The 26,836-nt window shown below is 42.4% G+C and overlaps 1 protein-coding gene across 5 annotated transcripts in view; it reads left to right on the top strand.

The window, feature by feature from the left end:
- Positions 1-26,836, top strand: part of trps1 (trichorhinophalangeal syndrome I) — a 93,526-nt gene that overhangs the window by 20,199 nt on the left and 46,491 nt on the right. For 2 of the 5 annotated variants that reach the window (XM_037263201.1, XM_037263202.1), the window contains exon 1: positions 23,185-23,390. The gene's annotated coding sequence lies outside the window, so the exon portion shown is untranslated. Of the gene's footprint in view, positions 1-9,145; positions 9,224-16,450; positions 16,523-22,834; positions 22,975-23,184; positions 23,391-26,836 lie in introns of those variants that run through there. The other 3 variants (XM_037263199.1, XM_037263198.1, XM_037263203.1) reach the window with 3 other exon arrangements.

The following is a 26,836-nucleotide window of genomic DNA, read 5'->3' as shown; positions in this document are numbered from 1 at the left end:
GCCAGATAAAGACCCCTTTCACACTTTGGTTTCCCCTTCAAAACGAGTCTTACTGGGAATCCAACAAGCGTTAGCGATCATTGTGAAGAAGTTCCGGGTTCGAATCTCTGTGTGGATTTTTAAGCCACTTGTTGCTCGGCAGAATTGTTTTGTCCCTCCAAAGCTAATGTGTTAAAGGCAAATGGCTTCAACATTTTTCGACCATATGGAATTGGAATAGGCGGATTCAAAAGGAGCAAAATAAAAAATATGCATGCATCGCTCGTATTCCAGATTGGCTCATTGTAATTTAAAACAAAAAAAATCAAATTAATACCTCACACAGATGGGGGACGACAGTCTGTTTGATTAGAACTGCCCGTCTGCTTGAGCTCGAACAAATAAAGGGCAAAAGCAAATAAAGACCATCGTCACACGCATGATGCCCGTGTGTATGATGGAAGCGTAACTCAAAGCGACACAGCAGCCGTTGCTGTTTGGCGGAGAGAGAGGGAAGAACAGCAAGCCAGTTGGTGCGGATTTATCTGGAAGCCAAAGTGCGTTGTCAATATTTTGCAGCGCTTTCTGATTTACACGCCGCGCACCCCCCCCCCTGCTCCAACAATAATTAATAATTGCCGCTTTGCGACAACATTGTATCGGGCCCGCCTCCATAAAACTAATGCGGCATAATACAACAGGCCATGCAGTAAATCCTCCCCAATGGCGTTCATACTGCGCCGTCACTTTTTGAAAAGGAGATGACGATTTATTTCAGCTGATTTTTTTTTTTTTTGTGTAGCTATTGTGATTTACGGAAGGTTTTGCGCTCATCCGCCGATTTTCCCTTCCCGATTTTTTTCCCCTTCACCACGATAAGTTGGAGCTGGGGCGAGTGCCTGTCAATCAACTCGACGAAACACAATGGGACATCCTGGTCCCCGGCCAGATCCCATCACGTTAAACGATGCTGATCAATAACAAATGCCCTGTTCACATCATTTATTTGATACCGTTCCTCACATAAACTGTAATGGAATTGATTTGTTTATCGACTGAAACAAGTTGAAGAAGATGACAGAGCCGCTCGAATGGTTGTATAATTCATTAGGTATCATTTTATTGCGTCTGACCCGAGTTGTTTCCCAATGGTGCTAATAAAGTTGATCCTGTACAAAGAGCCGCGCTAATTGAGCTGAGTCGCACCAACGCACGCCAACGGAGATCAATCCCAGATTCTGTCTGCGGACGTTTACGCCCAAACTATACACGCTTCGATTGGAATCGGAGCGTCGATCCAAGTGGCATTTGTCTGTCATTGATCCAGCCATCCATGTAAACGGCCATGAGAGGAATGCTGTTTTGTAATAGCATTAGCAGCAGACCATGTTTGAGATTTATTCACAAAAGGCATCCACGACAGTGAACGATGCCGCACTGTGCTCCGATTGAGTGCGGAAGCATAAATGTGAATTATGGCCCATGCTAGTTTGTGTTTGTTTGTATGCATTGAATCACAACGTCAATGACTTCTGGTGAGTCACATCCATAAACATAGGCATGACTATAAAGCCTTGAAAAATACGAACTTGTGTGAGTACTATTGATTGATTTCTGATTTTGATATGATTGCACCCGCCGTAGTATAAATGCGTGTGATGGGGTGACACACACATACACGGTCGGAAAACTCCAGAGGGGAGACTTGAGCCGCATGTACGCTGACCTTTTACAACAGCATCATGTTCTCATGCTTGTGTGTGTGTGTGTGAGAGAAGGTCAATGAGAAGTAAAGTGCAGGATTCATGTTGGCAAGCGTGCCGTTTTTTTCTACTTTTGAAGGTTGGAGCGTTTGCAGTCCTGCTTGCTGTTTTAACAACGCTAATAATTTGCGCGGCGGATGACAAGGGCACACTTGGGCGAGATCATTCAAGAAACCCCCATTTTATCCTCGTTGTGTACAGGGTATATCATACGGGGAAATATTTAATAACGCTCATGTGAAGTGGATCACATCTCCAGAGCGTGACTTTTGATTTTTTTTTTAGCAAAGAGGTTCAACTCGTATAGGCCAGAATGTCAAAGTGTGAAAAACGAGTGCCCCTGAAGACAATCATAGTATTTTGCGCCCTTAAAAAGGCAATAGTTGCATTTTTATTCCAATTTAATTGAATGCCTCGTCTTGTCGCCGGCATTCACAAAAAGGCGACACGCATCATGTCAGATTGATTTTTTTGTTTTTCTTTAACCTCAACTTTTATTCGATTGTTGAATCGTCTCATCTTAATAGGAAATTCCGCTGCACTTTCTGCAGCATGCGACAAGGCGACAGGGGCGAACACGCCGGCTGTTTATCAAGAAAGGGGCGGGGGGGGGGCTTAGAAACGCTCATATGCTGAGCCAAGCATCTTCACTTCCGATTATAGACTCCTCCACTGAATACGTGTGTGTGCACTTTATATGTGACCTCAATCGAGCTGCTGCTTGCCTTTGAATGCTGTCGTTATTTGTCCTCCAACTTGTTGACATCCCTGGAAGACAGACACCAACGACCAGAATGACTTCTTATTGACACGGGAGAGCAAATCATAGTAATCTCCAGGGATGATTGCCTGGAGACATGTGGATGACCGTGCAGAATTGACGGTTGTTTTTGTTTTGTTTTTTTCTTGTAGCTTTTTATGTTTTTGTTGCTGTTGGATGAAGATGTCGACTGGCGAGAGAGGGATTTTCATTGTTGATATTGTAGTTAGTGATTTAAACTTTTACACAATCATTTTATGAATGACCTTTATAGTATGGTTTATGTCATGATTTTATTTATTTATTGAAAAAGCTACAAAAAAATAACAAAAATTAGCAGCTGCAAACAGTATAGGTGAGTCTGGATTGTGCACTTCTTTTCTTTTGTACTTACAAATCAAATTTTACCGAGCAAGCAAATAGTGCCCCCCCCCCTTCCTTACTGTAAGAAAAAGGCACCTAAACATTTGAATGATTTACGCCATTTACTTTTCGCCGTCCAACTTTTAGTCAAAAGTGTAATGAGTCAATGCGTTGAGTGTGTCGGTATATCACCGAGTTGCCTGCCTGTGGCACCCAATTTAATCATTGCCCCACTTCACATGCCCTGCTGCTGCTCGTGCGTGCGTGCGTGCGAGCGTGCATGTGTGCATGGAGAGCAGATTAATTGTGTTTTCATTGTCTAGGTGTCAACCACTCACGGTGGGCTACTTGTTTGCATATTGTTAATTTCCCCCTCTCACTGGGTCCTGCTGTGCATCTCGGCGAGTGTGTGTGTGTGTGTGTGTGTATGATGTTTAATGCTGTTGTATTTTATTGTTGTAAGTGGGACTAGGTGTAAAAATGTTGGAGAAGCGCCATAGTGCTAAAATGCATGAAAATACTTTCTTCTCCATCTGGTAGACCTCCTTTCAAGTCATAAATGATGCACGCAGGCCTTGGTCAGCCGTCCCTTCCAGGCTCTCCCTGTAAACCGCCGCGCGTCGTTCCCAAGGCTCTTTGACTTGGACCTCGGCGGCCACCGTAGAGGCAATTAGGCGGTCACTCTGTGCGATTAAATGTCACTCTGCCTGCTACTGGCCTCATTAAATCAAACCTTCATTCAGAGTCTACACTGTGCTCTTAAAGCCCAGGACTCAGGCTGGATTTATGCTGCAGTTCTAATTTAGTGTCTATATCAGAATTAAAGGGCGAGACAGTCGATTTTCGTCGCAGAGTTGCGTCCAATCAAGGAAATTTGAAAACATTACATTTGTTGAATTCCAGTAATATAGTAAGAATTATTGTGGATTTACTGTGTTGCCTTGTATCTATGTGCTATTTCTACTGACAATTGCTAACATGCTGCCATGCTAACACATGGCATAAATTCGAGTGTAGTGCGAAAATGTGGAATTTCCAAAAAGTGGGAATTATTGGAACGCAAAAATGTGTCACATTGTAAATCGTCTCTTACTTGTGACTTGCATATATATAATTTCACCCACAGAAATACAAGCTAATGTTATTTTATAACATATAACATTATATAAGGATTATATTTGGACCAGCAACAAATCAGCCGTCGTTGTTTTGTTGACGTTTCAACACGTTTGTTTGTATGCATGAGTGTATGTGTGCTCTGGTTGGCAAAATATGATTGATAAAGTTTGTTCATAAACTACATTACTCACTAGAGTCTCCCCCACCACCACACACACACACACACACAAACACAGGAGGAGGTGAGGATGAGGAGGAAAGAAAATCTTATCTTCAAACACTGTGGCTTCCACTCCTATGAGATTCTTGTGTGTGTTTGTGTGTGTGTGTTTGTGTGTGTGTGTGTGTGTGTGTGTTCTTTCAGATGTGGTTTTGTCGGAACAGAACAACAAGCTTTTTTTAAGCTCCATACAGAAACTCTTCAAATCCTCAAATGGATTGATAATTACAAACAGGACACAAATTATATACTATATATGTATATGAATATCTGTGTGTGTGTCATGGGGCTCAAGCTGAACATGTTTTATGAATTTAGAAGGAGAAATAATTACAAAGGGCCCACAGATCTAGTCGGATTTGCATGGCGGGGATGAGAAAAACATGAAAGATGTGAAGAATAGCGGCGACTGCGAGATGCTCAAATATTCTTGGAAAGGGAACAAATCAACAACATCTCAGATTGAAAGGAAAGTATGATGGAGGGGGTAAGGCTGCTTGTGTTTCCACCTCCCAGCTTGCATGGCCTGTAAAACAATGATGAATTGCTGTCCCTGATCGTATCAAGTTTGTTGCCACAAAAATTATGTAGGAAATGTTGCGAAAAATGGCACAAACCACATCGAAATGCCACCAGAAAATCAGTGTCACTCTGCCTGAGAGACGCTGAAGAAAAAAAAAAAAAACCAACTACAATTTACCTCAAATTGGCTGGAATTATAGACAGAAATTATTATTCTAGTTTATATTTTATTTACAAAAAATAGAAAAGAGATAGAAATTTGCATACCGCTGCCAGAAATTCTGGAAGTACTGCAATACAGGCCAGTAGATCCGTACCAATTTCTTTCTTTTTAAAAAACGATTAGACAGTTAGACTAAGCAGCTATTCTGAAGATGAATGCACGTGAAGCAGCAAACGTCTCTTTGCTGTGTGGAAACTATCACCAGACATGAGTTGGTGCATCGGAAATAAGTAAGACACTACTTCCAAGTAACCTAACTGGCAGGATATAATTGATTACATTTTGGACTTGCATTGAAATGGATAGGGTAGCCTGTGGAGCTTCCAAATCTCTGCACTGGGGGCAGCAGGCACACACACACACACACACATACACGCATACACACGCTTGCCCCCCCCCTCTACTTTGTTGTACACAACACAAAGACATCCATCTAGTGTGTTCGGGGTCCTTAAGGCTTTAACTCGTTTGCTGTGATGGAGTGTTGCACACCTCTGTGCCTCCCTTGATTTTTTTTCCTCTCTCTCTCTCTCTCTCTCTCTCTCACTCTCGGTTTTTATGTTCCTCCTCGCCGCTTACTTTGTCACGCACTTGCTCACGCATTCCGTCTCCCCCTTTTTGTCCTACCGTGGTCACGAACCCTTAAATGACACTCGTCATGATGTCGTGAGATTGAAATCATTTGTCTTCTCCCTCAAGTAAATACCAGAAAATGGCAAGTGATTGTAATTACATTCAAGAGAAAATAGAAGATGAACTGCCGAACCCATTTTAACTGTTGCTAACCAAAACAGCAGCAACTACCACGACTCTCCCTGTCAGTATATTGTTGGGTCTCATTTAAGATTTGACATTGTGTTGGGTCAGATATTTCGCAGTGTTTCTAGTTTTTAGAGATTGCTTCATCTTATTTCTATTTATGTAGACATCATTATGGTGTTTCTTTTAAAGTTTGAACGTTTCTTTGCCGAAATATTCACCCAAACCAAAACATATACAAACACTGCAATAGGGACCACTGAACGTTGCTTTTGTTCATTTAGAAACTTACCGTAATTAAGTGAAAGAGGAATGAGGAATTGTTAAAAGTTGTTTATTTAAGGTTTTCATTCCAATTGTTTGCTCTTTGCTGGAGCCCCTGCGGCAATGCTCTGATTTACATCACTTGTGTTTGTGTGTTGAGAGCGAAAATTGAAACCATTTAAAATGTAGACAGCATATTGACAATATGTAGATGGCACAGGGGGGTAACTTTTTTTTCTTTACACGGCAGAGTAGAGCTTTAAAAAAGTCAAAACGCATCGACCGGCCCGCACTCAGCGTCTTTCAACCCTCCTTTTTTGTTTTTATTGTGTTTTCCTTCTCTTTAAATCCACTTGGTTTCATACGCTTGTCATCTCAAGTGCGCTTCTAAATCCCTTTTCTATCTCCGCCTTGGCTTCTTTATGTTGCCACCTTATCCTAAAGCCACATCATCAAACTGGTATGTTAATGAAAATGGATTTTTTTCCCCCCTCGGCTGGAGGAGAGATCTCCTTGCCACATTTCTTCTGTGCTGTCTCAGCACAAAAATAAATGTTGGCACGTTTTAGAAAAAAAAAAAAAAAGATTTCACATGTTGTAAATTCATCATCTTGAGGTAAATTTATTTCTCTACAGATATGATTTAATGTGTTGAGTAAAAATACTGAAATTAAATGAAATATTAGTTACAGTCAGTAAGCTCTGGAGTGGAGAAAAATATATGATCAAACATTTGCACTGGCCATTAACATATAACAAAATCAACCTGAAAATATTTCATTAAATATCTTGCACATCACATTGGATGCCTTTAATGCCATTGCAAGGGGCCAGGATTCTAAAAAAACTCAACAAAATCATTCAAAAAAAATAAAGAATTAAAATAAGGCAGCATTTGACCCATGAGCTTTGAATACAACATTGACATTTTGAAAAACAATAATTCAATACACTTAACACTGTAGAGGGAGCCCTAGAGTAGAAAAAAAAGACAATTTCTAATCATGAAGGCAGAAATATTTGCCTTTTTATGACATTGGATTATTTTTCTCCAAAATTACAATGTCCATTATTTTCTAAATAATTGTTGATGTATTTAAAAAGTCTGAATAAGTAATAATTATAACTTAAAGTAATATATGTGTTGGCCAACTAAAACACCCAACAATTAAAAATGTCCCCATGATAAAATCAAGTTTTGAAATTTTGAAAGTTAAAATCCAGAACACACATGCACAAACAATCCATCTCCGCACAGCCACACACTGATTGGCAAATCTAAACCTTGAGATTGTAGCGATACAGCTCATTTATTTTATGTGAACGTATACTGTATAGTATGTGTGTGTGTGAGTGAGTGGGGCGTGTCTTTGCAAATGGTTTGAGAGGTGGTAGGGGGGTAGGGAGGATCTGGCATGGCGCGCTAGTCATTTCCCTTCTAGACTCAACATCACACACACACACACACACACACACACACACACACACACACACACACACACACACACACACACACAAGCATTGGAATATCATTACGGTAAGAGGTGCAGTGAGCGGGGCCCCTGACACAAGTGGCCCTTTGTTCCAATGTAGACACACACGCTACACGCTACACACACTCACACTACACACAAACACACACACACACACACACACACACACGCACACACACACGCAGTCAGGCCTTCCATATCGCCAATATATAATTGCAGCTATTACATGTGACTCAAATATAACTTTACATGTCTTTTTTTTTTTTTTTTTTTTTTTTCCTCCTCCCCTCCTCTTCCTGTCCAAGTGCTCCATGTTGAACAAGAAGCATTTGAATGTTTGTGTGCCATGGCATAATGCTGTATAAACATTACCTCAACTAACGAGCGAGCGGTAACTGCGTGTACGTGTGTGCGTGTGCGTCTTTAACGTCACCATTTGTACAGACGGCCTTTTGTTCGCATTACTTTTGCTTCAGACTTGTAGTATTGCTGTTACTTTCCCGATTTAAGATGCCTTTAAGTGTCATCGTCCTAACGATACAAAAAACGACCGTATTTCGACAGATTGTGGGTCGCTCATTTTCCGCCAAATTTCTAACTAGCTAACAAGTTAACTATAATTGCTCAAAAGCAAACGAACAGCAATCAAGCTACGTAACCGACTAGCTCCAAAAAAATAATCATGTTTCCAAAGAGCAAAGACGCAATTTCATGAACGACAAATTTGATAACTTGCTGCAGACAACGTAAAGAATAAAATTGAGGCCTTGCGTCGACGACAATGGCCGTCTGTGTTGTTGCCAAGTGGTAGCGGCGAAGTGTGACGCTTTCCTCCACACTGACATGCACTTGTATGTTATGATGTCAAACATGATTGCACTTTTGTCTGCAACATGCGTGTGCCCCTTGTTGACTGCTTTTCTCCTTGGCCGTGCTGCTTGACAATGCTCCCCGCGCAGACGTGAACGTTTTGTGATACGCGCACCGGATCGAAAATGTACATTGCTAAGAGTCTCCCCAGAAGAGCCTGGACCTCCGCCGAGGCCAAACAAGAGATGTTTTGTATTGTAACGAAAAAAAGAAAAAAAATATGCCGCAATAAAATCCAGTTCTGCTCCCGTCCTGTAGGCGGCGATAGGTGCCAAGTTAATAGACTGAACTGCGCTAAATATGAAAATCAATTTCTAGAATTGTTCATTTATCCACATACATCTGGCCAAAAAAATCCCCCAAACTAGCTAATAAATAACAGTTTGTTAAATAAATAAGATAAAGACGAAAACTGCACTCCCGCTGGCGTTTGAAAGCACACAAGAAGAAGACAAAGTGATTAGTGATTTGCTGACTATTGATTAGTTAAGTGTTTGAAATGTCTCTTCTCTTTTAGCCATGACTTTATGGAGCGGATATCATTGCTCACCTGCCACGCTCCATAAATTGTCTCAGGAGTGCTTTTTGCCTCTTATTGCACAACACACCACACTCTCATTTAATATTGTGGAACCCTGATGAATTTGTGTCGTTTTTTCGTGTGTGCACGTTTAGTTCACAGAAAGAAAAAAAGAAAGACTTTTTGTAAAATAATACCAAAAATGGATGGCAAAATTTTTTAAATATATCAATATAGGTAGAAGCAATTGAAATATAATGATTGTAATTCTCTGTGATGCTTGTCTTCAGGTTGCTGATAGTAACCAGCACTTGTGATGGAAGCTCCGATCATGTTCTGTTGCCACCCTCTGCCCGACATCCTAACAAGTAAGAGCCGTTCAATCCGTTTTGTCTTGAGTGCATTTGGGTTTCAATAAGGAGGCTGGAATTTAGTTGGCATGGGTTTAAAAAAAAAATCTATACATTTTCACTAGGATACACATTTTCAAGCAATCTGCCCTCAGAGGAATGAAACAGCGTTCATTCATTCATTCATTCATTCATTCATTCATTCATTCACTGAGACAAGCACTGTAATTAGTGATAAGTAATCATGGCGCTCCTGTTATTCAGGATAAACAGCCGTTGCTTGTAATTAGCCCGTCAACTAACCCCCACAAGCACCCTCCATGGCACTCTTGCTTGTTCACTACTCATCATCATCACCATCATCACCATCAAACATTAGGATTCCGCTCTCTACGCTGCACTTACAGAAACTTCCATTAGCGAGGCATAAAAGCACTCTGGCTAATTAGGAACACACATCCGCGAATGTTCCGCTGTTGTGCGTTAGGATGGACGGGAAAAAAAAAAAAAGTAGTTCTTAGAAAGCCATCTTGAAGTTAATGCAAGTTAGTTTTTTTTTTATTGTTTAAAAAAAGGTGAAAGTAAAACATTTTCTTAAAATCTTGCTCATCAATATTTGCAATTTAGTTTGCTTTGACTGATAATAACAGAGTGCCAAAAGTTACAAAGATGCTTCCCTGCAAAAGTACTGGGACAGCGGGACTAATTCCTCTGACGTGCATACTCTCATATATATATTTTGAGTCATATTATTTGTTGTGTTTAATGGTGACTGTCTGCCAACTCCAATCGATTATTTCCTCGCATTATTTGACATGTGGAGGACTGACATTGGAAGGTCCCTGGGAATGGAATCGCAATTGAAAAATAATATAGAAGGGAAGTCTTATCTAATCCAATTAGGTCTTATTCTGTAATTCTTACCTCGGAGCCTTTCATCCTTTTGCTTCTTATGACTCTTACGTCTCATCTCTCCTCTCTCTCTCTCTCTCTCTCTCTCTCTCTCTCCTCATCTCGCTATTATCCAATCATGCATTTGTGTGAACCTCTTAACCCTCTGGAGGAAGGCACAAAGGCTGGAATATTGGCTTTCTGCGGCTAATTGGATAGACAATTGGCTTCCCCCCCTTCCACCTTCTGGTTTTATTGGCGCCTCGTATGGATGTAATATGTTTGTAAATTCCAGTTTACTGAATACTCATCACGTCAAGGTGTGTATGCAGTTTACAGCGTCCATTCGTCATCTTCCAAAGTGACTTTAATTAAAATGAGCTCCAGTCGCCTTGTAACATTAAATTGAATATTCCATGAGGTGACAAGGTCGGCTTGTGATTTGTTTGACATTTAGCTCAATTACTGAATAGGAGTCTCGGTCCAAAATTGGCTCTGGTCGGATTGGACGCCGCCTATATCCACCCAAAAACTCCCACTTGGCAGCGAAAGCCTTTGGCCTTTTTTTTTTGGGATATTGTGCGGTTGAAAGAAGTCAAAACTTGTGGCGGCACTCTGGTGCCAGACACGGCTGTAATGGGAAAAAATGTTCCCTCAGAAAGAGACCATTAATCACTGTTTACACAGGACATCTGAAATTGTGAGATGAGGAATTTTGACGAAAACTAGCCATCGACACTGCTTTTTTTCCCTTTGAGACTATATCATTAAACTAAATAAACTGTCATCCGTAGAGTGGCTATCTTGCCAAAACGCCCCCGCCTGCTCACTTCATCATCATCATTGTGCGAGTTTAATTAGCAGTGGTGTTGGTGACGTTTTCAAACCATTTTTGTTAGTCATCACATGAGGACAAAAATAATCACACTTCTAGAAATCCTTTGTCGCAGCCTTTGGTTTGACATACGTAAGTAAGCTAAAAGTCCCCCAGGTTTGAAATTGATTGTGAAGTATTGTCACCATGAAAGAGTGAAATAAGAAGCACTGTGTTTCTTCCAAATACTGTATAAGGGCGGAGGGAAGGCATTAAAGGTATCACGTGACGATCGGCGCTCCGCATAAATCCTCGTTATGGTCACCCTGGAATTTGATTAGAACTCTCATGCGAGGCCGTCGGTGCCTTTCGGGAGGAAGAGTAGCGCTTGGCAGCCACGCGGGAGAGAGAAAACAGAAAATGCAAAGTCATGACGCTGCTATAAAGAACGGCGGCGGTGGCAGTCAGTGATGCATGGCGGGCCATGACTCAGCAGTAGCCATCACCAGCCGGCCGCTCCACAAACGTGTCGTGTCGCGCACCAATGGATGGACGCACGGTCGCACGGGGACGAAAGGTCAGAGCGTAAGTAACTCGGAGAAAAGCTGCAGACAGCAAGAAGGGGAAAGCGAGGAGCCGCTGACAACAGCGAGGTCCAAAAATGTGTTGTTCGGTGGCTCTTTGCGGACCAGAAGAAATGGCCGCCGACTCGTGGGTGGCACCCGAACCTTAACCCTAACTCAAACCCTTCGGCTTCGGTCTTGAGCGTTACAGGTTTTTTGTCTTGGTACTTGACCTTTGATAAGCAGTCACCCCCACTTTGTCTTCTTTCGTTTTTATTTGCTGCCAATATGAACTTGTCCTCTGTCGGGTCCCCCATATTTTCGTCTTTTCTTACATTTTTCGTTCCTCATCTCGACTGGCCTTTTTTTCTTCTTTTTATCCTCAATTTGTTGCCTGGAGCCTCAAAGCGTCACGGGATTCATGAAATGTGCTTCCGGCCGCTCCATTCTCGTACGTGATGGTACCTCAGACGTCTTTGTCTGGGAAATTCTTGTCATTTTCTTTTTTTTGGAGGGCGAGGGGCCATTTTACCATCCTACTCCTATTTCTTTATTTCCTTGTCTCGTTTGCCGTTGTGGCTCCCTCCCTCCTCGCATTACCTTTACGCTTAGCGGGCCTCCTCCTTCTTCTTCTCTAATTCCCTCTCCGTATGCTCAGAAGTAATTCTCTCCTCTCCTCACCTCTCCCGAGTCGTATTCATCATTGTCGCTGTCTTTCAACTAGAGAATACATGGTGACATTTCAAAGTGCAAGAAAGGAAAATTCAAGAAGGAAAATATGTTTGTGTCAGTATTGTTTGTGCGTGCATCATTTTTTTTTTTTTTTGCGGAGCTGCAGCCGATTAATGGCGTTTTCATTCATTACAATGTGGCAATATGATTTGAGATGATGTTTTTGGTCAACGAATGAAACTCCAAAGTAACAGCGCCGCTGTGTTAGTTTAACTTCTGCTCGTGCTTGTACGACAGTTATAGTTGAACTTCAAAACTTCTGAAGCCAAAAGCGGTCCGAAGGGAATGACTGGAACGAGACAGGACGACTATAGAGCGCAGCGCTTTCCGGGCGGGGACGATTGATAAATGGACTTCATACGTCGTCACGTGAACTAAGATGATGAATGGCCAAGCTTTACAAGGCAGCAGCAACATGTGTGTGGAACACACCAGTCAGCTTTGCCATAAAAAGCATTTTGCCGTTTAATCCATGGAGCCGCATTGCGTGGTTGTTATTATTATTATCTTTTTGGTATGATCTTTCTTTAAAGTGTGGGATGATTCATAACCACTAATATGATAATATACTGCAATCTGGGTCTTAGTATGCATGACAATATCACATCATCACAGATGTGTTGCATTCAAGCACAATGGATTCATTTGTGTAATGGGGCCGGCCGCTTTGTATTGCAAAAGCGCAGCTGCAAACGGCACATTTCAAAGTGCTCTCGTCTCATCACCGAGTACTTGCGTCGGGAAAATGTCAGGACTTGACGTACAGACATTTCTGGGAGTGGCAAGTTATTCTTTTTTCAGATAATTCAATTGTGCCCAGTGAATCTCATCTGAGTCACAAACTGATTGATATTCCAGGATTATGATACTCCCCGGATAGATAAAGGCATTTCCGGCGATGCCGCCAGATTACGTTATGCTCCAATTAGCACTCACGGTGGTGCGTCTTCCACTTTATGATAAATAAACATCTTCCTCCGAGAGCCGCCTCCGCTTTCGTATCTGGAGAAAATAGCAGTAACTATCTCACTTCATAGATGTTGTTATGGACGTTAATGCGGAATCCATTGCTACCAAAACAGCAGCATCTACTAAAGCTGTCCCTCAATGTTAATTAAAGTGGGTGAAGACATGAAAGATGATTTTGACCGAGCAAGCGTTATGACCATCGTGCCCGTGTTAGAAATGAAGAGATTGACTTTGCGGACGAGACCAAAAGAAAAATGTGAGCCTTTTCCGGGAACTGAATCATATTGTTCAGTTCTAATTGAGGAAAATGTGACGCCGCCGTCATTGCGTGAGCTGTCGCGCGCACCGAGACGAGCCGGGATGCCAAGTTCTGCTCTCGAGGGCGGATCGTAACCCTTTGCCCATCGATTCCCACTGCCGCGGCTTTGATAGCGGCGTGTAAAAGAAAAAAGAGGCGGGCGGTGGCGTGTAGACAGTTGGCACCAGCAAGACAAGAAGACGACACGTCGGAGCGGGAGACATTGTGGCTTTTCTCTTCGCATGGATATATAATCACTTTAAAGAGGATGTTTTTTCCCCCCGCAGTTTTGGCTTTGATGCGCAATCAGATTTGGGGCCGCACTGTAATTCCGTGTCTTTGTCTGCCCCGCTAAAGTCTCCCTGTCACCCGCGTTTGATGTGGAGGCACGCTGGCACATTGTTCTGGCTATTGTGCCAAGCGGAGCGGAGGGGAGGAGGCAGGCTGGGGACGGAGATAGATGAAGGGCAGGCTTGATGTGGCACGGAGGCCCTCAGTCAACTTGGCCCAATCTGGTTGTAATTGACTGCCACACGGGCGGGCAGATCTGGGATTCAGCCACAGAGAGTGAGAGAGAGACAATGTTCTGGAATGACCTCTTCAAAACGTTTCAATCCATCCACAAGTTCACCTTCTTTCTTGGATGTCTTTTTATTCCAAATCATCGAAGTAGCAGATCTGAGTCTTGCTTGTGACACCAATTTTTGGCTCGTCCCAAAAAAACAAGTTATCGTTCATAGTTTGTAAGATGGGGTAGCGATCATTTTTTGGAGGTGCCAATTCGTGTCTGCTCGGTATCATCATCAGAAATACCAAACGTCCATGTTTCTAATTATTTCCCCGTTTTATTTTCCTTTCCATTGTGCTCGTCTTATCTCGTCTCTGTCTGTTTATCTTCAGCGGTGACTGAAGTTCCTCGGGGAGCTTTTATGGGTAAAACATTTTTGGACGACGCTCAGTGATGATCTCACTGTTATTATCAGTTGAAGCGGAGCAGGCAGCGAAAACAAACAGCTCAGCCTATTACGTTTCAAATGGTATAACTGGAAATGCATGGTGGCAGGCGACCACATTGCATTCCGCACCACATTGTCCTGATTTTCTCACGCATCCCAACTGCAGAGGAGAGTTGCTCTCAGAAAACAGTTGCACATTGATGTTGATTTTATTTGCTTTCTAATCTATTCCAATAAGAAGCATAAGCTCCTGAAGAGGAACGTATAAAAATCCAAAACGTAACTTGCATTGGAATTGAGCTGGTGCTGGACCCCGAGGAGTGTGATATCACAACCCGGATACATATTGCAAGTGCTAAAAATGCTGTCTCCATTTATTCCAATGAGCCCTCATTCACTTGAAAATAAGATGTCGCATCGAAAGGCAAGCATGGGGAAAATGTCACCTGTTACAATCAGCACTAAGTATGCCATTTGTGTGTGTGTGTGTGTGTGTGTCCCCAATGGTTCAATGGAACATTGCAAATGGGAAGTAGCGAGTGTGCAGAACGAAGATAAAAGTCGATGTTGAGGCGGCAAAAAAGAAGGAGCAAAAACAATGACGGCCAAACCCAAAGAGCATAAATGGTGAGAAAGAGAGAGATATAAAGGACAGGAGTAAGAAAGAAAGAATGAAAGCGGGCTGAGGCGGAAGATGATTGATGGAGCCAAAAAGCCGATTTCTTGCTTCATCTGATCTGCATTACTTTGCAATCAGCGCACACACACACACACTGCAATCAGCGCACATACACACACTGCAATCAAGGTGCAGGTTACTGATCAGACACTGTCATCAACTACACACTCTGCATACTTATATTTTGCACACACACACACACACACACACACACACACACACACACACACACAGTTTGATAGGGTGGAATAAGATCATCCTTGCATTCTTTTTGAAAGATAGAAACGTTTCCTCACGAATAATTTAGGATGTGAGATAGAAAGACAAGACCACACACACATGGGACAACACTATGCATTGCATTTCTATAGTGCTTTATCTCCGCTTGGCTTGTTTTTTTTTTTCTAATTACTATCCCAACGATAAACTCGGTGTCATTAAATGACCACCCCCCCCTGACCTCGACCCTAACGAGACCTACGAGGATGGGCGGCATCCTCACATGAGGATGGAAATGGGAAATGACACGCTACATTGGTTGTCTTTTGACTTTTCATAATCATTCAGCCTTGATCAATCAAAAGTGTGTTTTGAAGGCGGCGAACGGGAAGCTCCTCCCTTCATGGCCTCCCTCGAGTCGCATATCAACAAGCAAGCGAGCGAGCGAGCAAGCAGTTGATGTCATTGATGCAATGAGGTGCGGCAAATGGAGGGAGCATCATTCACAAGTTGACTTCAGAGGCCAGCCAGCCATCAAAGAGGCTTTCAAACCAAAACAGGCGCTTTTGCTTAAGGAAGGAAAGGAAAAAGAAATTGGATGTGAGTGTAATGGCAGTCGCGGAGATCATTAGACTTTTTTTTTCTTTTTTTTTTTCTCTCTCTCCGTTGGACAGAATGATTTTTTTGTTCCAGTGTTAGAAAGAAGCCATTTAGCTAATGCCAAGCCTCGTGTGAAAATAAGACGTTTAGGTCTTTGGCGTGGCTTCTGATGGGGAAAAAACGCCTCTTTGCTCCCAAATATTTTCCCACCCACAAGCAGGGACGAGACAGACGGCGGTGACCCGTAGACGTGTGTTTTTTTACCGTTTCGACGGAACGTCTGCACCGGCCCGCCGGCGTTTACAAAAACATCCTCTTTCACACCCTGTTTTCAAAATGTGAGCATCATAATATATAAAGGACCAAAATGGCACAATCTCTTTTCTGGTTCACGAGATTGTGATCTATTACAAAAGTGCATTTTCCACACAAATGTTTATCTTGCAAAAGTTAGCCAGTTTGAAAGTATTTATTTATTTAGTTATGAGTGAATGTAAGTGTTTCTTCTTCTTTCTTCCCATTAGCCCAAGATGGAGCCGGCTCATAAAAGAGAAACAAGCAATGGAACCTCACTAATTACAACAGTCAGCAAAATGGTAAGTCACTTTTTTTTTTCCTATGCTCTTCTGCTTTGCTTAAAATCCGGTTTGCACTACAAAAAAGCTTGGAAGTGTAAAAAGGGGGCTGGCTAGTCACGTCTTCGCTCAGGTGAGGCAGCGTCGCTTTTGCTCTGACGTGAAAGATGAAAAATCAATGACGATTCGACGCGGCTGATCGTTTAACAAGGAACAGGTGGCGGGACGTGATTGCAGGCGAGGAGCGGATTGGTTTCGGGGCGCAAAAAACGGGCGAGATGACAAGGACTGATGCGGCACAGGTGCTTGGGGAGGGGGGGTAGAAAAACACTGGTGGGTTAAATAGACCACAGCTGTGTCCTGATTCAGGGGGTTCACCCTTCCAAGGATCCCAACTATGCTTACTCCATCAAATGTGTCCTGCAAAGGTTGTGCCAGTTTATCTTTCAAATGAAAGCTGCAGTTCAAGATTTACTCGAATTGCGACATCAGTTGTATCATTTGCGTGTCCTCTTCCTGCGTCCTTCTGCAAGAAAGACACTATGTGCCTTCAAATGTGACCTCCAAAAGGCGCTGCCCTGAATTAGAACACAGCTTATTGTTTTGCACAGCGCAAGATCATTCAACTTGTTCCCGATTGTTCATTCCCAACTCGAGTGCTTCATTGTTGCCTCTGCTCGTCGTCATCCCATGTGAATAGACCCAAAATAAAATCCTCTGAGCAAGCTTCTCCACCTCTGGTTGACTTCCCCACAAATAAAAACCGAGGTCATCTGATGGGATTTGTTCTGTGATTATCGTAGTTGAAATCCCTGCATTGGACGCGAACAACAATGCCTGACCTCAGTGCGTACAGTTCAACCGGAGCTAAGAAAAAGAAAAACATTTTTTTTTTTATATGCAGGACAAAATGTGTTCCAATTCTCATGAGACTTGAGTTGTATACCCACAAAAAAAAAGAAAGAAAAATGGCGGCCGTTGCGGGTCATTGTGGTTCGTTGTGGCGTTGGGGAGAAAAAAGAGAAAAACAAACAAAATGGAAGGGCGCACAGTTAAAGGAACCTCATCAAAGGACGGAAAAGGGAGTCAGATAGAGAGAGAGAGAGAGACACTTTCAAATTGTTTCGTTTTTTACAATGTGGCCGACAAACATAACTTGAAGCTACCGCTGCTGCGAACAAATACTGTAATTGTATCAGTGCTTCGATGAGAAAATGTCAAGTATATTTGGGAGAGGAATTTTCTGTTGTCGTCGTCATTGGTGCGTGTAGACGGACGGACGGCCTCAGCTAAACGTAGGCACAAGTGTTTCCCGTGTGTGCAACCGCACCCCGAGTGGGAAAAGGGAAGGGCTGCGGGGTACACACATCATTTTGCAATTACGGCTCTAATTTGTCCCCCCCGTTTGTATTTTGACGGGCAATTAAATTGTCAGGTGTCGTTTATGCCGTGCACTGTACAGCGCAGACGGCGACTTTCTCACACGCAATTGCGTGTTGTCGTGGGAGGTTAATTATATACTCTAGATACGCTCTGTTTTTTTATTTGAGCCTTGTTTTGCTGTCGCATGACGTGATGTTGAAGCCCAAGTTGCTTGGATTTGTTGTGATCTGACCGGCTCAGCTCAGAAAACACAAGTCATTTGGAGAGGACAATTTTGGCTTTTATATTTTGTTAAGCATTAAATGTTTATCATCGTATCAGAACTCGGACCAAATCCTCAGATTGTGTCGGACGCATTGAGGTGTGCCGTTTTAGAGCAAACGTAGCCATGTACAAAATTGGCTGGGCCGGCTCGCTGCTCGCGCCCGGCCTGGCGTGGAGACTATCGTCCGCATCAGCGTTGCCGCCGACCTCGCCACCTCGCCGGGTTTTCGTGAGGTTCTGCCTGCTGAGCTCGATTTGGCCGGGCGTGCATTCCGAGTGTCAATTTAAGAACGTCATTTGTTCCGCGTCTCCATTTTCCATAGTGTGTGTTTAGATGTGTGAGGTCGGCGTGTGCATGTGAACCGACCTTATTATTCATTTACTTGACATGCACTGTATGCTCCAGTGTATTCATCCTCTTCCAATTTCACTTTAGATTCCCGGAATGCTGGCTTGCCATATACAATTCTATACTACTCTTGATGCCTTAGTGCGCTCGCTATATCATGCCAAGAAAGCATTCTCAAATAAATGATACAAAATATAATCTGTGTTTTTGAATTTAGCGCACACTGAAAATCATATTTTTGTAGGTCAGACTTCAGATTAAAAAAAAACAACTAACTAACAATGTCCTTGCAATGAAATTTATAATGCCATTAAGTGATCACAATCTTGGCCCTAAAAAACACCATCATTATTTTTGTTTTAAATTTGATTGCTGGATGCCAATTGCGGGTGCAAATTTTTTTTTTTTTGCCAAAGAAATGGTGGCCATTTATACGTCTCCAAAACAGTGATTTATGGACATGTTGGGAACTTTTGACCTGAGCTATGTGATTCCAAGACGCAAATATTTGACAGAGGTCACCTTGCCTCACCTGCATGAGAAAAGAATGTGAGCGCCGGAGTGGGTGTGGAAGTTTGATGGCTCATTTTATGATGTGAAATTGTTAACATGTGTTAATGTCTCAATATTAAAAATCGTAAATATCTAAAAAGCAGAGATAAGGCGTGTTTGTGATACCAAGAAAAAAAAAAAAAGCTGATATATTGCCCCACATATCCTGTATGTCGCTCACTCTCCCCACAAAGTGATCCCTCTTCTCTGTAATCAGGCCGTCATGAAAGCCGGTGGATTTCGGACTGTTCGACCCAGCGTGCTAATTAGCGAATCGCAGTCACAAACGACGCATCGCACGCGCGATTTCAAGCTCTCAAACAAAATTGCCGTGACGCGCCCGCCGTAAGCATGTTGCTCTGATTAAGCGTGTTTGTTTTTCCAAATGAGGCCGCGGGGGCCGACGGGACGATGTCAAACGAGCCGCGACTGATTACTTACACAATAGAACTTCAACTTGAGCGCGTCCAATAGTCATCCGTGAAGGCAAACACATCTGGAAAAATGCGCAGGAATTACAACCCCCCCCCAAAAAAAAGGTCTCTTATAGTAAATAAGTAAGAAAATAAGTACGTTTTAAAGATTAGAGTTGAACAAACTACTACATAAACTTCAATGTATTTGCAATGGCAGCGTATTACTATTATATATTAAATTCAGATCAATTCGGTTCACAATGAACAAATTGTAGCTGATTGAAATCCAAATCTATCAAAAATATGAAGATGTTAAAATGACTACATAGTCATTCAAATGATGCTTAAAACCAACAGATATATCCATGAATTAAAAAATGAAATGAAATCAACTTAAAAAGTCAATCAAAGCAGTAAGGTAGTACTTAGTTTGAAGTCAGATCCATCAAAGTTTTTTCTTCCTTAACAGTAACAATCACACACACACACACACACACACGTCTTCCCCTTCACTTTATGAGATAACTCCTCTAAACCCTTTAAGCTACTTTGCCATATAAATTCTGTTTTATTGGAAGTGTCCTGGGCAGAGAAAGCAGTGAGAAAAGCCGAGAGATAGCCGTAAAATAAGAAAAATATGGATTTCTTTTCCACCCCCGCTTTTGTGTGTTTTTGCTTTTTACAGAGGTTTCAAACATTCAGATACTCTCCGGGATGTATTTAATTTGATCTGTCTGCCCGTGATGGATGACTTGGAAATTGAAACGTCATTGCCGCATTTGTCACAAGAGACATTATGTGTGAATAAATCCACGTTCCTCTGGGGCGACAATGTGCACTGTAAAAAAAAATATAAAAAATCAGCACAATCTCATCGAGATAAATATTGGATTATTTCCTGACACACAATAAAAATGAGCCCTTATTTATAAGCAAAATTTGCTGATATTACCATTAAAAAGTCAAATTTTGTTGTCGTTTGAAGTGTAAAGCTCCAAAGACGAGTTCTGTATATTTGGAACAGAAGGTTCAAAAGTGATCTTGCGTAACGATCCACATGCTGCTTCACCGCGGCAAACATACTATTATCCGATCACACGAGCGACCTCAAGCTAAATCAAAATGACTTTGCACAATGACAAGCACTGAGGTCCATGCCATTGATGTATTTCCTCCCGAGCGATAATGACCCAAAAATCTCCAAACGGGAAATGATTTGCTTTGCTGTGGTTTACCGCGCAGAGACAAAAAAAATCCAAATTATTTGTTTTGATACCACATGTTCTATGTTGCCTTGTAACAGCAAGCCAGATATAAAATACAATCTTTGATTCATTGGCCCTGTTTTGCAATCAGATTGTCTCGCAGTATGTGGCATTACGTAACGCCAATGCCGCTACTAATGGCCGAGGCCGTTAAAAGCGGAGACTCCCCGCCGTGCTAAAGGCCCTGCTCCAAACACGCTCAATTTAAACACCTTCCATGATCTCATCGGTCACCCTCCCGCCCCCACGGAGTTAAAAGCTTCCGGAGGAAGACGACTTATTCTTGTCATTTGGCAAAGGTTTAATTCCCATCTTTTTTGCTGCCGGTCTACATAACATAGGTTCCCCATTCCTGTCTCTTTCCTTACTACGTGCCACCCACCCAACCTTCATGACTTTTTTTCCTCAAATAAGTTCACAGGTTGAATTAAACTCATGAGAATAATCACATTCAAATAAAGCTTATAAATGAAAACATGCAATTCAAGTAACAGCTACAGAAACAGCTTCATCTCAAAAAGGCATAGCGGAATTTGGCCCAGCCTGTATACTGTTACTGTATATGAGTGTTGACTTTGCCGTATCGGAATGAGCGACGCCGTGGCTAATTAGCAGAGCGGACCGAGCCAACGCAAGTGTCCGTAATTGCGGGGGCACGCTTGGGTGGACGTTAGATTAAAGTTTATGATTATTGACTTAGCCTTATTGCGCTATCCTGCCGAGAGAAATGTGTGAAGTGCCTATGCAACCACTTTGTCCAAGTTTTGCTTGCGTTGATTTGGTTGGCATTTTGGCATCACAAAAAAGAACCAAATGTCACTACGCAGTTTTTTTTTAGTACAAAGGCTTAGGCTGGTATGATAGGCCACTCCTGCCTCAGAGATCACTTTCATATGATTGAATAGCTGGTATTGACAAACAGTTTCTAACAGTGTTATCTTATCTTCTAGTCATTTATCTTTGCTTAAAATCCATTTACCGATGAATATTTTCATCACGCCGACCCATTTGGCCCACGGTTATGTGCTTAGCGATACCAGATAAGAGTTATTAATATGTATGCTGCCTGCTCTCTGATCACTGTTTGAGGGCAAACCATGTTTGGCTTCAATTATGTACACTTTTATAAAGTTACATTGCCCGAGGTTGAGATTTAAGGGATGCGATTAGCCCGCTGCAATTTATTGAACATTTCTCTTATCTTTTACTTGTAATACTGTCCAAAAGTAACTTTGGTAACGACCAAGCCTTTCTCAAAGGTATTGTGAATCATTTTAAATAATAATTAGAGTACATAGCAAAAGGTTTGGTCAGTTTATTGTGTGGGTCACTTCAAGGGTTTGTGTTTTTACGGAAGAGGATTAGGGCCAGTGAAGAAGAAAAAACGAGGGGTGACAGGGATTCTGACTTTTTTCTCACTTAAAGTCAGAATTCCCACTTTCTGACTTTAAAGTCAGAATTCTGAGAATAAAGTCAGAATTCTGACTTTGAATTCTGAGAATAAAGTCAGAATTCTGAGAATTTAAAGTCAGGAGAATTCTGACTTTAAAGTCAGAATTCCGACTTTAAAGTCAGAATTCTGAGAAAAAAAGTCAGAATCCTGTCACCCCTCGTTTTTTTTTTTCTTCACTGGCCCTAATCCTCTTCCGTATGTTTTTGAAAAAAAGAATGACAGACTTTTTTTTTCTCAGTGCAACCTTGAAGTGATTGACTTGGGTTGTCATCGGTGCATGGTCCAATGATTTGGCGTGAACACTAACTTTGTCCCACACGCATGTGCGTGTCCCTTTAAGAGTCGTCTTCAGACGGCTCCTTGTTGATATTAATAGAGCGAGCTGCAGCTCTGTCTTCCTCCGATGACGTCACAGCTCCGACAGCAGAGATGTCCTGTCACAGCAAAAGCGACAACACCGCCACACCGATCTAAAAATAACACCCAAAACGTCAACAACAACAACAAACTGGGAACCGCTCCTCTTTTGCTGGGTCGGGTAACAGGATACTCAATGTAAGCCCCCAACTCAACCCACTTGACGTGTTCTGCAGCGATCAAACTCTTGATTTAAAAAAAAAAAAAGTCATCCTGCACGCCATCATCATACAACAAAAAACTACAAAGAAAGAGACATGCAGCCTTTTGTTGTTGTTGTTGTTGTCGTCCCTTTGGCTAGTCCTCCGGAGCTCGCCTCCATCTTTTGCACGGAGCTCAAAAGAAGCTAATGTTCTCGTTTGCAGGATCAACAGGTAAGAAACACACTTTAAACTGCAAGTGCAAAGATCAGGCATCAGCCGGGACAAGTCTCGCTGTGATCACCGCTTTTACTACAACTGGCGGCCGCTTGGTGACTAACGGCGAGCCGCTGGATGAGGGAGGGAAGTAAAAAGAGAGAGAGGAGGAGGAGGAGGGAGGAGGAAGAGGAGGAGGAGGAGGAAAGGAAGAGCTTTGAATTCACATGGCAGCTCACATTTTCGCTCGGGACAGCAATCCAAAGTTCGTGAGCGAAGGGGGCTTCTGGTTCGGAAGGAGGGGGTACGACTCGGGCTACTGCCGCTAAAGTGAGCCGGGGAGCCCGCAGCGAGAGCAGACGAGACACGGCGGCAGGCGGGCGGGCGGTCGGTCGGTCGGTCGGACAGACGCGGTTGCGGTCGCCTCACAAGTAGTAGGTTTTGTTTTTTGTTGTCTATCTTGCGCTTGTCTTTCAAGCGACTTGTTGCATTTGATCCTCCTCCAAGTGCGCTCTTTGCTTTCATTGATGACTTTTTTGCGTGTTGCAAAGTGTCGGAAGCGGCGCTTGCACGGATCAAAGCACTTGTTTTGCACCTCTTTCATTGTTTCTATCCTCCAGCCCTCCCCTCCATTTCCTCCCTCCCTCCCTCCCCTCCATTTCCTCTTATCAGCTTTGAAAGTGAAACTTCTAATGGACTGATAATGTTTATTGCAACTTTGCATGATGGATGCCCAGAAGCCCTTTTTTGCAATCAACTTTGCTCACAGCCCCCCCCCCCCCCCCAACTACTGCCACCTTCACTAACCTACCCCCCCCCCCCCCCTTTCTTCTTCGTTCCTCCCTCCCCTGTGGCAAGAAAGTGTGATGTTCCTTTGAGATAAGGGAGCCCGGGGTAGGCATGACAACTCTGTGGGGAGAGCCGAGTATGCGAGGCCAGCACAATGATGCACACACTGCGAGCAAGGTTTTTTTTTTTTTTTTAAACACAGTCCTTCCACAGTTCTCCAGCCACCGTTTCACCCCCTTTTTTCCCGAAAAGAAAAACAGAATTGCACATGTGCGCCCACTTGTATAACATAGATAACCTTCAGAAGTTTTTCCAAAGCTTACTGTAGCCCTCACTGTAACCCTGGAGGAAAGAAAGAGATTTTTTGTTTGGATGTGAAATGTGAAGAAAAAAGTTTTTTTCTGGTGATTGGTCAGCAGTAGTAAGCATTTATGATATAACCATCAATGTGAAGTTTTGACTCAAGCTTCAGCAGCTTAATTACTGATGCATGCAGAACCACAATGTCTAATGAAAAGCATGTCTAGCCATCCACATTTTGCGATCTTTAATTTTGCTTAAAGCGCAAAAAAAGTTTTTTCACTGCAGAGCAAATGCTGCACATTTGTGAGTTAACCTTGTGTAGTTTTACAAAAGTTATAAACCATGTGTTCCGTTTATAAAATTTCATGAATTTCAAAATTGAAAAGTGCAGGTGGAGAAAAAGTTATCAAGCATATTTCAGCAACTCAGGTTCTTAAAAAGCGAGACATTTTGTCCAATAACAAGTATGTCGTTCCACATTTTGTGGTTTTCTTTTGTACATTGTCTAAAAAGCCACGGAAAGTCTTTTGTGTAATGTGTTTATTTTTATCTGCCAGTGAAAATAAGCATCCACGGGTCACTGCGTGGAAGTGAAACATTTTGAAGTATGTTTCGGCATCCGTTAAGACTTTGTAATTACGCCGATCAATTATGTCTGAAGATACAGAAATGTCTACTTTGGTCGCTTTATCTTTTTATTTGCGAGAAACAATTCACAACTGTGTGTTAAACTTTGCAGAGGAGGAAAACCTTTGGTTAGGTAACCTGAATTCAGAATAATTGTCACACAACAAAAGCCTGCGGTGCACGTAACTTTACTTCTTGTTTGATGCATAAAAAAAAAATACTGTTAGTGCAGCTCAGCTACTTCAAATGGATGTATCGCCAAATTGAAAAAAATACATGCTTTTCATTGGATATTGACAAAATATTGGAACTTCATTGATTATAGGGAGAAAAAAATCGGTGCGCTCTGAAATGCCACCAAATAGACTTCCTCATAGCTCCTCAGGGCTCCGCCGGGCTCAGTCAACTGTTTTTCTTTCCTTTTTGTTTTTTAAATAGACTTTGGCAATTTTAGCTTGAACTTTTCACACCTTTCACAGCATCTTGGTAAAATTCCACCACCCTGAAAGTATCTATTTAATCATGTCAAATATCGCCCTATTCCTTCCAGACGCTAGATATGGTCTCACGGCCTTGTTCGAAGCCACTATTAAACCTCAAACCAGTTGATGACCTCTTAAATAGAACGTCTGCTTATAAAACACTTTCCCGTATGTGTGTGTGTGTGTGTTTGGGAGCGAACGCGCCACTTTAGCCTGTTTGTGTGTGTGTGTGTGTGTGTGTGTGGAGACAACCACGGATTACTCATATGGCTGCAAGATGTGAAGCCTCTGCGGTGCAACCGGGCCGAGGAGAAAGTTTCCTGGTCGCGTGGGAGAAAAGAGCCAGGCAGGGCCTCGGCCTGGGGAGCGAGGGGAGGAAGTCGCGAGCGCTTGGAATGCATCTCGCCATCGTTTTATTGATGGTTTGACGCGCTGTACGACACGGAGGAACAACTGTAGTGATTTTGCGGGCTGCCGCGCGTTTGTCTTTTGGTCGCTTCCGAGCAGCTCGGCGTTACAGGGGGAGGACGATGGGGAGCGAAAGTAGACATTAGTCCTGGCCCGTGCAACTTTTGAGGCTGAATGGCGCCGACCGCGAGCCTGTAGTGCCTCATGAAGTACGACACTAGGTAATTCGCCTCTGACAGGTCTGTACTTAAACGAGTTTGTCGTTTATGTAGAAATTGCTTGCAACTTCCCATCGGGGCTTTGCGTACTTTTTCAGCTGGAGACTCCATTTCAAATTGCTCCGAGCGTATTGCACTATTGTGTTGAATACACATTTTTGGAGGGATCCATCATATGTGGAGGTGTGTTGGATTGCGCAGTATCTTTAATGATTGGCAGTACACAGTTGTAAAATGTACATTTTTGGGTGATTTTCTGTACTGCATCTTTGAAATAAAAAAAGACTTTTTTTTCCCCCAAAAAAGAAAAGAGTAAATTGATTGGTAATGCAGTCTGAACAAAGCCAAAATAATTCTTTTAAAGGGATAGCATCTTTAAGTAAGCCCCCCCAAAATTGTTATATTACTTTTATACTTAAATGTGATATGAACCAAAAATTAACTTGTGTGATTTAACTTAACAGTAAGGTACTTTATGCATCGAACTTAACTTGCTTCGTCAGCACAATCGGTTATTTGTCAAGTAGCAGAAGATCTGGCTTTCATTGTGGCAAAAATATTTTTCGGATTGTGACAATATGAAACGTGAAAATAAAAGGCCACCACTAATAACTCGTACCCGTCTCTGGTGCCGCTGATTGTGATGAAGCTTCTTGGAGGCTCTCAGAAGAGGACGAGCCGCCCATTTATTACGCCAGGCAAATGGAATGACTGCGATGTTCTGCTATTGTTTCACGTTTGAATTAGTGACGATTATGCGGTTCTTCTTTTGTGTATTTTGCTTCTCAGTTACCAAGCCACCTCTCGGGGCCTGTATTTCATTTATTTTTAAATCGTACGGTTAAGCAGATACTTCAATTATTTTTGCTTTGTATAACTTCCTGTGAGGCTTCATGCGTTATTCCAATTTTATCACAGTTCTGTTTGATTATCTGGGTAATTATACAGTTTATTTTATTTTTTGGGGAGGCTCATAGCATCAAATCCGTCGAGCTGAACCAACAAATGAACTGTAATAATTGTCATCCTTTTCTGCTGATGTTCAATTTATAT

The sequence above is a fragment of the Syngnathus acus genome, chromosome 11 (assembly GCF_901709675.1).
Source record: "Syngnathus acus chromosome 11, fSynAcu1.2, whole genome shotgun sequence".
Taxonomy (NCBI): domain Eukaryota; kingdom Metazoa; phylum Chordata; class Actinopteri; order Syngnathiformes; family Syngnathidae; genus Syngnathus; species Syngnathus acus.
Note: the sequence above shows the minus strand (reverse complement) of the source record. Positions and strands in the feature narration are given on the sequence as shown.